The sequence below is a fragment of the Symsagittifera roscoffensis genome, chromosome 5, assembly GCF_963678635.1.
Source record: "Symsagittifera roscoffensis chromosome 5, txSymRosc1.1, whole genome shotgun sequence".
Classification (NCBI taxonomy): domain Eukaryota; kingdom Metazoa; phylum Xenacoelomorpha; order Acoela; family Convolutidae; genus Symsagittifera; species Symsagittifera roscoffensis.
Genome location: NC_087066.1, coordinates 39774483 through 39789524, shown reverse-complemented (window position 1 = coordinate 39789524; position 15042 = coordinate 39774483). Strand labels below are relative to the sequence as shown.

Genomic DNA, 15042 nt, shown 5'->3' with positions numbered 1-15042 from the left:
ATTAACTAAGATAACTAGATGAGTTCAATGTTTATCAGTTTTAATGGCAGAGATAAGTTTGAACTCTAGAATGTTGTTTCTCGTGAACCATTGGGACACTCAAGCTGTCCACCTTTCCACCGAAGGTTCACTCTAGTCCAGTTCAAATAATAATCCAATCGAGTAATGACAATCCAGTTCTCGGGAATACGCTTGTCTCTGTTTCAGATGGGACAGCTCTACTCTTGTTCTATTGTGACAGAAATTGCGAATAGCAATTTCCCACCGTTTTATTTAGCAACTTTCCCGCGATTGTTACTCGATTGTTCTGACTTCTCTTTTCTGATTTTCAGTTATCGCGAGAAAATCGTGCATGACAGGTTCCATTCGAAATTTTGAAAAATTAAATTTCACTCCAAAATCAAGTGTTTTTTGCTTCTCTCAAGGTCAAACTTCCGAATATGACCGACTGGCACATACTCCCCGGACTCGAGATCGATGTCCTCATCGCGTGCTGTCTTCTGCCAGTGAGTCCCAGAAAACCGAGTGTTACTCAAGATACAGTGCCAGTGGTCATTTACAGAAGTTTGCAGCAGACTTAAGCTTATCTACACCCCAAAATTCACAGCCATGTAAAATTTTCACACTATCGCTAAACAGCAATCAAAATCTGCACACACCTGCACCCTTGAATTCTTGCTCAAGCCAATCATTTAAAATTTCTTTTGTCCTATTCAATCAGGAAATTGTCATGCAGCATTTTGATTTACATAATAAATATAGTATATTAATAACAATATTTGCTTTGTTAAAACTTCTTTTTCGTGAATCCAAGTTTCACCCGGATCCACGCTCAAGCCCCCCTTTCCCTCTCAAGACTCAAGATCCATTCGAGCCACCTGCTCATCTCGCACTCTTCGCCTTGGAGGTACTGCACCCTGAAGTACTAGATACGGCAAACTGTCTCAATAGTTCCTCTTCATCATCGGAGCTAATCACAATCTCCTCCCAAGCCTTCAGCTGCTCGTAGGATCGCATCCATTCTCTTTGCTCTTGCAACCTCTTTGCTTGGTTGGGTAGTGCCTTCACCCTAAATTCCCGGTTCAAACAAAAGGAGTTGTGCCGGCTCAAGCTCACGTTCTTCGCCAGGTCCTCCTCTAGTATCGATTCCCTCGCCTTGGTATTGTCTCTAGACATTTTACCCACTCTCTTCCATCCTGTCGTGATTGCATTACGATGGGTTAACAGGGGTCTCTTGAAAGCTTCCGGCCCAATCTCGGCCTGGAACTGTCGATACTCCTTTCGATGTTTTCTCATGTGATCTTTCGTTGTCATGTACAACCAGGACGTCAGCGTCGCCCGAAACCATGGAAAGTACCTCAAACGGCTCCAGACATGTCTGACTTCCGTTGGTATGGCGAATACCTTGCACGCAGTCTCAAACAACTCGAGTCTCCTACTGTAGTCTATCGCGTGTATTGACTCTGCCGTTGGCTTCCCCGCTTCCCGATACTTCGTTATATTCTCTTCTATCCATCTCAGAGCCAAGATCGTACTCACTACCAAGATCGTCACCTTCTGTCGGTGATCCGGTAGTCCGATCGACCGGATTTCTTCCATATCCCACACCAGGCAAAGGTTCTTGTGATCTGGATACCACACCGTTTGCGCTAAACAGTGGCATGGGCATTCTCCATGGGTGATTTCAATGCTCCTGAGGTTACGCTCCCCCGAGGCTTCCAAGAGAGGCTCAAGCTCCATCATTTTCTCATGCATCGTGTCGTTATCTTCCAGGTTTGGAGCACTTCCCACAGGTTTTCCGATCACGTTTTGTCTCTCGTGATCGCTTGTGTTCTCTCTCTCCAACTTCAAAAGTTCTTCTCCCCAGATTTCACTCAAGTCATCTCTCAATTCTTTTGGTACTGCCCCCCTGATTTTTCTCAACAACTTGTGCGAGTGATGCGATATCCGAGCCAACCTCACGCACTTGGGCACTGAGAAGGCCTTGTCCACCAGTACTCTCTGGCTGGATGCTTCCACCATCACCATGTGCAGTGGGTAGTGACTTCCGCACAAGTTGGCCATCATTGACCCTATCAGCGATTTCGCGTTCAATGGCAAGCCATAAGCTTCGCTCATGGGAAATCCCATTTCCGCCTCGAGACCAACCTTCCAGCTCCGGATGTGTTTTTGAGTCACCTGCAACACCCCGGGCCATGATTCTACGCTCAACGCCGTCACTAAATGATGTTCAGATTCTAGTCTTTCCAGTGACTGCAGACTACACATTCTCGAGAAGAATCCGAGAGTTGTCGCTATATTCACCGTGGTTCTTGCGTAACACTCCGCTACTATTTGCACTTCACTTTTCTCCCTTTCTGTTATGTCTTCGAACCAAGTGACCAGGTCTTCTTTTTGAAATGACAGTATTCTAACGCATGACCGTCCATCGCAGGTGTGCTCTCCGTTTCCACACGACGAATCCAGACAGCTACCCGGCTCCAATTTCTTTGCTGACCCGGGATTACTAGTCTTTTCGCCTGGCTCTCGCATCTGAGGTGAAATTAGCTTATGCAGCACACTCAACTTTGCCAGATCTTCATCTTCCGTTGGTGCTAACCTCACTCGCTCGGTGGTTTCCTCGATCAGATTCGCGTGGGGACGTGGACACCAGGAGGGTCTTAATAGTTTCCATACCACTCCCAAGTTCGTGGTTAACAAGCCATTTCCATCGCCCATGTTCACTTCAACTCTCTTGTCTGAACGTGGTATGCTCACCACCTCTGGTGTTTTCTCAAGAATCAGGCCCAGGCTCGGCCCCTCTTTTTCCACCGCGTCTATTTCCATTATTCTTTCTGTCCAAAACTTCAGTAGCTCCGCTACCTCATGGTTCCTGTGGGCGCCTCCAGCTTCCGAGTCTAAGAAGGGGTTGTAGGCCATTCCCATCACTCCAGACACATATTGGTATTCCCCCTTCTCGCTGATTCTCGAGTAATGCTCTGACGAGGCCAGGTTACGGTGAACATCATGTTCTTCTTCGAACTTCTTATTATAAAACCTCCGTACCTCGTCTAGCTTCCTATGGTTCTCTAGGGATAGTCTGGAACCCTCTTCCTTTTCTATTCCTGTGCTCTGATACACGTTCAAGATGACCGTTGAGACTCTTTTTTCCATGGTTTTGCTTGCGCTTGCTCTCTGTTGGCATGCCAGGATGGTGCTATCAGACATCATCGACATTATCCATCTCAAGAAACACGTGGCATCCTTTCTTCTGGCCAGGCTCAAGCCTGAGTTGTCCCTGGCTACGTGTTGCATCAGTGCCTGATACATCTCTAGCTTCTTGCTTCCCAACTTCAGCCTGTCATACGAGGTCAGTGTTTCCAACTCTATCCCCACCAGACTCCAGGTGAACATTAATTGTCCTGCAGTTCTAACGAAGGGATTCGCCATTAATGGTGGTGCTGATGAGGGTGTCCTCATTGCTTCTTCAAAATGATCCTTCAACAAACTCTGCCAGGACCTCTTCAGATGATTTGCCATTTCTATTCTATTAACATCGGCCTTTTGCTGGGTGGCCCAATTACGTCGCTTGCGAGCTACTCCACTGTCCAACTTCTTCCAGCAGTCCTCCATTTCTTTCAATGTTTCAAGGGCCACCCACCACGTCCGGGAGGTGTTCCTCGTCTTGTTCCTTTCCAATGGATCACTTGTCACTCGCTTGCCCGTGGCCTGGTGTGCCTTCGAGATCCATTCTTTGCCGACATCTACTTCCCATGTCTGTCCGTTCGTTGAACCTCTCTTCACGTTTATCTTCTGAGGCTTGAAGTCTTCCTCCGATGTCGAACTGGTGGAAACCTCTATTTCCCTCTCTACTTCAAGTGGTCTTCTGAGCTCTGAGCTGCTCTTGTATGCCGCCGTCTTGCATCTAGCCAAAACCATGGGCGCCGTTTCTCTCAAGTTTCCTTCCGAAACAGCATCCACTGAAGGACTACCCAATCCTTCCACTTCTCTCTTCCTCTTGCGAGTCTTCACATCTCTACTTGAGGGTGTTGTGGCTACCATCACTGATTCGACCTCTCCATCCACTCCTTCCAACTCTTGCCTCCCCCCTGCTCGAGCCTTAAGGATATTAGTACTTTTAATCATATTACTAGTCCCAACCTTATCAACCATTTTATCTACAGTTTTTTGTCTCCGAGTAGAGCTGTCCTCACATTTTTCTTCTCTAGTCTTCGATCGTGAATTCCTCAGCTCTACCAGCTTGCTCAGTAGCTCTTTTCTCGCCTTCTCATCCAGGCCCGTTCCTATCAGAAGCGGTTCTCCAAATCTTACGACTGTGTCCCACAGTTCCTCCTTGAATTTGTCCAGCGTCGTCTCGCTGCCCACTTCTTGATTGAATTCTTCCAAGAACTCCTGCCAAGCATCGTCCTTCAGTGATCCCAGGAATATGTCCCTATTCCCTTCGAAAGTGTTCTTTTCCCTTTCCTCCGAGCTCAAGAGTATCATCCCCATATTGAAGGTCTCACTTGCCAATGGCAATTCCAGATCCTTCCGGGGAGACGGAATCAGGGGTGGTGTGGCAGTATCTGCCCAATTCTCCTCGCTCAAGTCTTTCAACAGCTCTTGAGCTCCTCCCCTGATGGCCCTGGTTCAGGCGTATTCCCCACTTCCATGTCTTCACCGGCTTCACTGAGAGTTTCATCCATACTCTCTTCTTCTGACTCATGTCTCCTTCTCTCGAGAATTTTCTTAAATCGGTCCTCGACGGGTCCGCTCCTCTTGTCTCCAGGTGTGTCCACGGACAGTGGTGATGGTGTCGTAGGATCCAGCTTTTTGTATTCCGTCAGTGCTACATGCAGTTGACCTGCTGCATCTAGTTCTGTTCCTTCCTGTCTTATTTCCACCTGTTCCAAGCCATAGGGCGCCTTATATTTTCTCGTGGCAAATTTCATGTCGTCCACCAGTGCGACGTGCCCCTCCATCACGATCATCCTGCCATCATCCCATATGGGTAACATGTTCTCAAGTCCCTCCTTCTCTAGAGTTCTCAAGACCTTCCGCACCTCATACCCTGGGGGCTGCGAACCTCTACTCTTTTTCGCTTGCGTCGTCCACGAATTTACCTTCATCTCGCTGGTATGGAAGTTGACCGCCGCCGTGTAGCCAATGAACAGGGGGTCCCAGCCATCAGTGAAATCCTTCTGCATTTCCTCCGTCGTCATCCTCGCCATTATGGAGGGAACTACCAAGGGACTATTCATTCCTAAGGTCATCCTCCTGACTATTGGGAACTCAGGCATGGTGGCTGGGAGGATTTCTTTCTCCATTATGGTCTCCAGCTCCCTCTTCACCAGTGCGAAGCACTCCTTCCAGGCAGGAATTCTCAAGATTTCTCGTCCGTCCGCCGTCAATGGGTTCAAGTTCCAGAATTTGGGATACATTTCGATGGGACCCTCTCGCTTGCCTCCCATTCTACATTGCATTTGCCCCCTGAAGTTGTACACTATTAGCTCGGCATCTTTCACCTTTCCAAAGAGTACCGTGTTGCTCATTCGCCCTCTGAGCACCTCCTGCTGACACCAATTTAACGCCGTCCCATCCAGTATACTGATAAGGCTCAAGTGCGTTACAGAGTGACGATACGTTGTCACCAGGGGGTCTGGGAACGCGTACGTCACTGCTGGACCATAAATGCAGGTCACCACCTCCTCTAGGCCCCGGATTATCCCCATTGGGTCCGACCTCATTGCCAGGCATAGGTCCGTCAGCAGAGGCATCCCTCTGTTCGTCTTCTTCCATTCTTCTCTCGAAGTTGGATTCTCATCTTCACCCGTCATGTGCCGATTTTGCATCATGAGGTATTGTACTAGCAACGTCTTCAACCCTTCGGCACACTTGTAGGAGCTGGTTTCAATGCTCGTGTGGACTCTCCCCATAGACAGAGGCTCTCCATATTCCATTAATCGATGAAACGACACCAATTCCCCATGGGTCAAGAGTACTAGTGCCAGGTACCCATCAACTCGAAGTGTCTCCACTCCCCGACTAAACATGTATGCTGGGCCCATGTTGAACAAGTATCTGGGGTAGACCAAATACAGGGCCAAGAGCAGGCTGACGGGCATGCCCAGTATCTCCTGCACGAAGGCTCCAAAGAAAGTCGCCGTGGTACCGAATATTCCTGCCAAGAATTCCTTCTCCCAGCAAGGACTCAAGAACTTGAGAATCTCGTAATCCCTCCTAGTCTTCAATTCGCCTTTGGCGTGCTCTCTCCAGAACCCTCCAATCGTCACTTCATTGGCGGCCGAGACAAATCTAGCCACCGTCATGTCTCTTGTTTCGGCCAGCTCCAGCTGTTTCTCCAGAAAACTCCAGACTTGTTTCACGAGGGGTGGTGCTTCCTCCCTTGTCTTATTTGTGGCGTTCTCCAGCCTTGGTGTCAAAAATGGCCACCAGCCATTCTCTTGAGTCAAACGATATTTCATCGATTCTAATTGCTTTTCCGTCTCGGCCACATTTCTTCTCTCGTTACTGGGACCTCTAGACCTGCTGGTGGAGTTTGTGATCTTCACATCCATACTCCGAAACCACAAGCTGGCCGTTAATTTGCTTATCGCCGGTTGATCGTCCCCGATGACTGGGCTGAACTTGAGTTGCCTGGCAAAGTTCGATATCTCTAGCAAGAGCACCTCGTCTAATACGATCAGGATGTCGGCTAGTCCATAAAAGCCCCTCAGTGCATGAGATATGTCCGCCCATGCCGCCGCCAATTCTGACTTGCGAAGCCTCAGGTTCGATGGCTCCAACTCCCGATTGGGAGCTGCCATTAGAATCCGCCATTCATTCCCTTCTGCTATCAGGATCAAGACCGCGTACACGAACTGTAGGGCGGGTGGCATATTCGCGTATCCAGGGGATGTGGTAAACACCACCTTCGTCTTGGACCCGAATCTCGAGACAACATTCTCTTGCACTTCATTCATCGCCGCAAACAACGCTTGAATGGCTTCCCATATCTTCCTCGATGTCGGAATTTCATCGGCCTTTAGTTGCTCAAGAAGTCCCATCGCGTGCAGGTGATCATTCATTCCTGCAAACAACAGCAGCTCAGGTTCACAGGGCATCTCCGACTTTATTGCCACCACCAGAGTTAACATCTGATTTAATTCAGCTCCTGGCAAAGAGTATATCAAAGTCTCCGGCCAGAACAACTTGGGAGACGTTCCTTCGAAGTCTGATCCCGCCACAATGACTACTCTCGCAGCAGCTGGATCTGCTCTATCATAAACTGCCAGGGTTTTGACCAGCTGGGTACTCCCACAGGGCTTCCCGTACCTGGGATCTTCCGCCAATTTCGAGCCTTCGTAAGCGGCATCTGGCAATCCCGTTCCTCCCGGATTGAGTAGCTTGTCTACCACCTTTAACTGTGCCGGGGTTGCCAACCTGATCCTGGCGATGCTAGTTCGGTGCTTGGGAGGTTCTGCTATAAGTCCAGGACTCCCCAGCAGCTTGAGAGGTCTGTAGTTAATGGGTCCCATGATCGCTTTTGTGGGAATTCCAGTCAGGTCTGTGGTCTCCATCAACTTCGCTCTCGAGAAGTGCACCTCATGAGCTTTCAACCAGTCCACGCAATGATGCCTATTCAAATCCTCGTGTGACACTCGTTCGATCCCCAGGGTTTCCGCCAATTCTTGCCTGCATTCCAAACTCTCTAGATCCAGTTCTTTCACCTTCTCAGGATATCTCAAGCGAGCGGTCTCCATAGACTTCTTTTCCCGTTTGCTATCTGCCACTACCACTGAGGATATCGCCGAGCTTGGAGGTGTTGATGACGTCACCTCCTCAGACTCCATTGGCGTGGCACTCTGCAATCTGGTCTGGCTGCTCCTTGAACTGTCTCTAGTGTCAACTCTCGGTCCCAAGCGACCAGACAAGGCCCTTGAGGCAAGGAATGGTGGGTTCGGAGGTGGTCCTAATGTGAATTGGGCTGTCTCTAGCAGATCCGCCTCCAGCGCGTTTATGTGTTCTTGGAAGACGTCGTTTAGCCACTCTGCTCCCCTCTGTCTATCAAAATGGATTCCATCACTGGAGGTGTCTTCAGGGAATCCCTCTTTCTCCATGCGCTCTGCCACGTCCAACAGTCTGACAGGGAGCACACTCTTCCGGTGGATGTCTCTTATCACCTTGTTTAGGTTCCGCACCTTCTCGTTCATCTCCAAGGCGTGCTGATCAAACATCATGTTGTAGGGGACAGTACATATCGTCAACAGGATGGGGTCCATCTGAATCCTCAGTTCCTCAAGAAGGCAGCTCACCTTATCGTGCAGCCTTGTTATTTTCCTCGCTTCACCCCTTGATACATCGTTGGTCCCGACCATCAGGGTCACCGTGTATACTTTGGTCATCCCCAGCATGTCAAGCGTCGCCAACATCTGTGGCGTGGCAGCTCCAGCGAAACTCAAGATTCCCGTCTGCCAGTGCGATCGGATCCGGGTCAACACCCGCACCAGGCTGTCCCCTACGATTAGGTGAACCGCACCTTCTGGTACCCGGGGTGGCGCCAAGTACTGCACCCAGGCCGCATCATGAAAGCAGTCTCTCCTAGCTTTCTGCTCCGCACTCCAGTCCAGCCGATTGTGCCTGTGGTACCTCCCCTCTGTATTCTTCTTATAACTCGAGATCACGACACTCCTAACCGGCTGTTCCCTCCACGTCGGGGGAAGCTCCGGTCTTGCCGAACTCTCACGACTCTTTTGTCGCAATCTCTCGCCCAGTACTTTCAGACGCGATGAGCCGCCGCTCACCTGACTGTCACTCGAGGTCGAGGTTGGGGTATATCCCGGCAGCTCCACATCCATCAGTGGGCGTATGGGTTGCGTCTCTAGGCTACGCAAGGAAGACGTTGCGTCATTCGGTATCCAGACTTCCAACCCTTCACTCATGTGTTCTCGGGCCTCGCGGTCAAGGTTGAACCGTGCTCTTGCTCTGGGGGCTTCATCCACCTCCATACGTGACTCTGGCCTCGAGCTGGTGACCACTCGCTCCTTCGGCCTGGCTCCCTTCTGTGCATCAAGCTCGCGTTGTCGTTGTTCTATTCTGTCCAATTCCGACCTCAGTTGATCACGATTTGCGGCGTTCTCCCGCACCCTTAACTCCTGTTGATGTTCAGCTTTTTGCATCTCAAGCAACCTCAGAGCCTGGTCTCGCTCGTTGACCGCCTGGTCCCTTTCCAGCTGAACCTTCTCCCGATCCAGCTTTGCCTGATCCCGATCGCGGTTCGCCCTATTCCTTTCCTTCTGCGTCTTCTCGAGCTCCTTCTTTAGAACACCTAGATCCGGATATGCCTCGGTCGTCTGTTGCGTTCGTGACATCGATGGCACCCTACTCGAGCTCTGGCTTGTGGATCTTACTGTTGGCCTAGTCGGTAGTGGGAATTCCCCTGCGCCATATTCGGTATTGTTATTCAGGCCAGGATTCCTTGCCAAGTCAAAACCCCTTACTCCTCCATCCACATTCCAAGACAACCATCTGGTCTGCTCTTGGTTCGATATTCCCTCGGTGGTGTAGCCGATCATCAAGACAGCCTCCGTTGCAGACTCCCTGCACTCACCCTGGTCCTCCAACTGGAGGATGGCATTCAGCATCACCGCCATTCTCTCGTCTATTTGGGTGTAGTCCAAGTCCCTCAGGCGTCTGTACAGCTCATCAAGAGTGGGCTTCTTCAGGGCCGCGGGCACGGATTTCCATAATCGGTCTGCCATTCTTCGTGACTTCGGGATGTATACAGGTATGTGTTAAGCAGCTCAAGAATTACCTTACCAGCTCAAGAATTACCTTACCGACTCAAGTATTACCCAACTCAAGAATTCTCTCGAAATGTTCCCTTGCAAATACTTGCTGTAAGCGCCGATTATCGCGAGTTCAATCAAGGTTTCTCTCTCTGTTTCTCGCTTGAGTATAGTTGGATTTTCAACTTTGTTTTTCAAACTTGATCTGAAAACAGAAAGCATATTGAAACTTGACATGTCATGTTCCTAACCTAGAGACCCCCCTTTTACCAGTATGGTTAAAATCTTATCATTTTCATATCACTTAAAACAATTCGATTGGAATTCCCTTAAAAGCATGCAGATTCATTTTATGTTTTAGCACCATTAACTCGTTTTAAAATTTAATTGTCATGCCAATCATATCTTTAAGATCCCTTTACGTGCGCCGCACCCCAGTACCTAACTCAAGACTCCTCCCTCACACCCGACTCGATACCCCCATGTACCCGACTCAGGCGATGCTCAAGTAGTACTTCTTATGAAGATACACCATTATCTCAGTTTCTGCAAAGACCACATGTAGGATAGCGTACAATTCCCTCGGGCTCAGTTTGCCCCTGTTCGGGTCATACACTGGCATTGAGACTTCTGTTATCCCTCTTTCAATCATGAAGTCTCGTAATCTTGTTAGTGCCAATATCACGTGTTCGGGATCGATTGTGTTCCTGTCATTGACCCTCGTTACTAGGAAGCACAGATATTTGCCCGGGACTTGTGCCACTGACGGTGGAAGCGCTGCCATCCCTCCCAGTCCTGGTCTCTGTCTGAACAGAAACTCTACATTCTGGTACTCTCTTTTGAAGTCAGCTTCCAATCTTGATTTGAAACTCATGTCCGCCGTGATGCAGATCGCGCTGGTCCTGTTTGACAGGATGAAGTCGCTATCTGTTATCATGATGTTCTCCGAGTATTCATTGGGTATTTCGAATTTCGTTTTGAAATTCCGACCTATAGTAGGCTCTGGCTCTTCTTCCTCCAGTTCCAATTCGCTCGTTTCTCTCACTTCCTTGAGCTTCTTTATCATCAATTTTTCGGCGTGGGTAAGTCCTACCCCCACTCCCCGGACAAAAATATTTATCGACGTCCCCGTCGATGTTGTCGGGTCTGAATTGTCCTGAGGAATGTCCAGTGGCCTGTCTGTTGCCGTCCATCCGAAAAGAGGGTCCTCTGTCTTCATGTAATTTGCTGCTGATACATCGACTTGCTGAATGCTTTGTCCTTCGCGGCTCTCGTCTTTGACCTCACGCATCCACTCTAGAATCCTCAAGTTCGTGTTCTCCCTCCTCTCTATCTCACTCTGTTCGAGATCCGTTTCTACTTCTGGCGTCGAGTAATCATCCTGCGGATAATGACCACCATCGTCAATGACCTGCCATTCCTCTCCAGCTTCCAGTTCGCCTGCCTTCAGTAATTCCTCGCCCAATTTGTCTGGCTGTATCTTATCGATCAAGAAGTCATCCCCGTACCTGTTGTACCTCATGCCTGTGCGTTTGCGATTGCCAGTCCTGGTTTCCGGTGGTGTTGTTCGATCCGGTTCCATCCATTTCGGCACCTCGTCTTGCTCCGGGTCGTTCCAGTCTTCTTCTACAAATGATCCTGCATCAGACTCCACTCCTATCTTTTCATTGTCGTCCAAACTCAAGTTCTCATTACCATCATTTTTCTCTCTAGTGCCTTTCTCATTCACTTCACACGCTGGCTCTACCACCAGGTACTCAAGACCCTCCATGTCCTTCGGTATGCACCAATCCTCTGGAGACGGGACGTGAGGCTTCAGATTTTCATAATGTGCCGCTCGCCCAGTACTCAAGCGGTAGAACCGTCCTTGTTGATGAACCTCCGTTATCATGAATGGTCCCCTCCACTTCTTGAGTAGTTTCTTTGTTCCCTTGGGCGGTATGACATTTTGGAAGACCCACACGTATTGGCCCACTTCATATGGCTTTGCTCGTAATATTTTTTCGTCGTATTTCCTGCGTTGCCTCATTTGCGCTTGCGCCGTGTTCCTCCTGCATAGCTCGTTCAATTCCTGTTGTCTTTTGATCGCTTCTTTCACGTATGCCTGGGGCGACGTCCTTTTCCCTTCGTATTCCGGGTAAAAGAATGTCAGAGGCATTGCTCTCTCCCTGCCCGTCAACATCATGAAAGGACTGATGCCCGTAGTTGAGTGCTGTGTACTGTTGTAGGCTCCTACTACCTGTGGCAGGTATTTGTCCCAGTCCGTCATGTATCTTGAGCAGTACACCCTTAACATGTTGACCAGTGTCCTGTTTTGTCTCTCTACCAACCCATTGGTCTGTGGATGATAGGTTGTCGAGTGTGCTTGAGCAATGTGCGATCTCTTCATCAATTCTTTTGTCAAGTCCCCTACAAAAGCTTTGCCGTTGTCCGACTGGAAAGTCATTGGACAACCATACCGCGATATCCAATGCGTTATCAGATGATCACATGTCTCCTCGGCCGAGGCTGTTTGGCACGGGACCGCTTCCGCCAACTTTGTGAAGTGATCTATTATAACCAGTATCTGGTTATATCCCGACTCCGTCATGCAGATTTTTTGATGGTCTATCTGCACCACTTCATTGAACTCTGAGCTCTCAACGGACTTGAGGGGAAACTTCATCTTCCTTGGGTCTTTTACCTGGAGACATGCCAGGCAGGCATTCACCCATCTCTCGCAAGCTTTTCTCATTCCTGGCCAATCAAACCTGTGAGGTATCCTTTGTTGTACTTTGTCTATCCCCTGGTGGCCCATCTGGTCGTGCGATCTGAAAAGCACCTCCGTTTGATACAACTGTGGCAGTATGATGAGGTTGTGTTTGTGTAATATCTTCTCCTCATCTTTCCTCTTGCATGCTACCACCCCATCAGCTGTGTGGTAGAGTAAGTCTTTTTTCTCTTTGTAGAACTGGCTCAAGATCTTGTAGCTGTCTTCCTCGAGTTCCCCCTTCTCCTTGACCCCCGACTGGATCCATTTGCAGAGGTTACTTGTCATTTTGTCATTCTTTTGGGCTCTTATTAGGTCTGACAGCCTATATCTTGCCTTGACATGCTCCTTTAGCGCCATGATCTGTCCATTCATCTCACCAGGTTTGTGGATGTCATCACTCAGCTTCACGCATATCATCCTTTTCACGATTTTCATATCATCTTCTGGCACCAGATTTGTTCTGACGTTTGAGTTGCATGATAGTTCTCTGTATGGCTTCCTTGAAACCGCAATTCTCTCAAGTTCCTCACCACCTCGTATCTCCTGTATCTCCAGATTGTACGTTCCTGATGATGGATCCGTCTGTAACTCCCTGTCGTGGTGCCTTGTCTTCTCTTCCGCCAGTATCATGCACAGACTGTCCTGGTTTTCGCTGCTCTCATCCGAGTCTTCATCCCATCCTTCACGCTCCCCGGACAATTTTCCTTCTCCGGTTCCTTCTTCCGTGAACCTGGAACACTCCCCGGACTCTTGACCTGGTCCCAGGTGTTCAGTATCTTCCTTGAACGTCACTTTCTTTTTCCTGACCCTGGTCTGCTCCAGAATGTCTTCGGGGATTTTGTCAACTAGTGACCGCACGACATCTTTGCTGTCAGTGACGCTTCCTCTTGATGAGTCAGTATCGTTCACTGTCTCTTTTCTCCGAAGTATAGTGAATTCCGGTTTCTCTTGACCCTTCTCCTGGATCACGGGCTTATCATCTGATAGTTTCTCGAGCAACCTCATTAAGTCATCATCTATCTGTGCAGTTCCTGCTTCCACCTGGTTAAGATCATAGCCTTTTGCCTTGAGCGTCTCCTTCACGATCTTCGACTTGAGTATAATCTCAATCGGAATCCTCTTGCTCTTCCTCAAGATGGTCTTCTCTGGAGGCTCTTTAGGCAATTCAGGATGATCTTCTATCGGTTTGCCTGACTTGTCCAGCCATCTCGTGAGTGGAAGACTGTCGTACGTTTCCTTGTCCATGAATGAGAAGCCATCTTTGATTTCAGGTCTGTCTGCTTCTCTTTGCTCTTGTCTCTCATAGAACTCCGTCTTCTTACTCAAGCTGTCGGCATTCTGATGTTTATCTCGCGTTCTATGCTCAATTATCATGTTGTATCCGTCCAGGCGAACTATCCACCTCCCAATGTAACTTTGGTCCATTGAGTACGTTTTCAGCCAGCTCAGTGCTCTATTGTCGACTCGCAACTTGAATGGTTCACTGCCCAAGTATGCCCTGTATTTCTCGACAAAGGTAACCACCGCGAACATCTCAGCTTTCGGTGCTCCGTACTTCATTTCCGTGTCACTCAGGACTTTGCTCCCGTACGCTATTGGTCTCAAGACTGTCTTCCCATTCCATTCTTGTTCTTGGTGGAGAATCCCAGAAATCGCGACTACCGACGCATCCGTGTCCAGCACGTACATCCCTTTCTCAGTCGGCATACCCAGTACTGGTGCCTCACATAGCTCTTTCTTTATCCTCTGGAATGACTCTTCTGCTGCGTTGTTCCACGTGAACTTCTTGCCCTTGTGTCTCATTAATTGTTGCATCGGGTATACCTTGTCTGCATAGCCTTTGATGAACTCTCTATAATAGTTAGCGAAACCCAGGAAGCTCATCAACTGGTGCTCTGTCTTCGGTGATTTCCAGGTCAGGACTGCTTCCACGGCGTCCGTATCAGGTCTGATGCCGTGCTTGTCTACCATCCTGCCCAAGTATTTTATTGAGTCCTTGAGTATCTCGCACTTTGATGGTTTACACTTTAGCCCCGACCTCTTCATGCATGCAAACACTTCGTCTAGTCTCTCAATGTGGTCTTCCAGTGTTGGCGTCGCTATTACCACGTCATCCACGTAGCACATTACCAGGTTGCCATACTTCTTCGTTACGCCTATCAGCCTATGTGCCATCAACCGCTGAAACGTGGCTGTGGCATTGCAAAGTCCAAACGGCATTCGTTTCCATTGAAACAGACCCAACTCGCAGGCAAACCCTGTCTTGTCCCTGTCCTGCTTCCTTAGTGGTACTTGCCAAAAGGCTGAGCCTAAATCAAGAGTCGTAAAAAATTTTGCATCACCTAACTTCGAGAGGCTCTCATCAATCCTAGGTATGGGATAGGCATCCTTCACCGTGACGGAGTTCAGGTATCGAAAGTCACAACAAAACCTCAACTGGTCGCCTTTCTTTTTGGCCATCACTACTCCACACGCCCACGGTGACTTGGATGGTTCTATCATGTCATACTCTAGTAACGTCTC

The 15042-nt window shown here is 49.0% G+C and overlaps 2 protein-coding genes across 3 annotated transcripts in view; both read right to left on the bottom strand.

The window, feature by feature from the left end:
• The window catches only part of LOC134845457 (U2 small nuclear ribonucleoprotein A'-like), a 361634-nt gene that overhangs the window by 5770 nt on the left and 340822 nt on the right, over positions 1-15042 (bottom strand). The gene's annotated exons all lie outside the window — the stretch shown is intronic.
• The window catches only part of LOC134845453 (phospholipase DDHD1-like), a 332903-nt gene that overhangs the window by 317534 nt on the left and 327 nt on the right, over positions 1-15042 (bottom strand). The window lies entirely within an intron of this gene.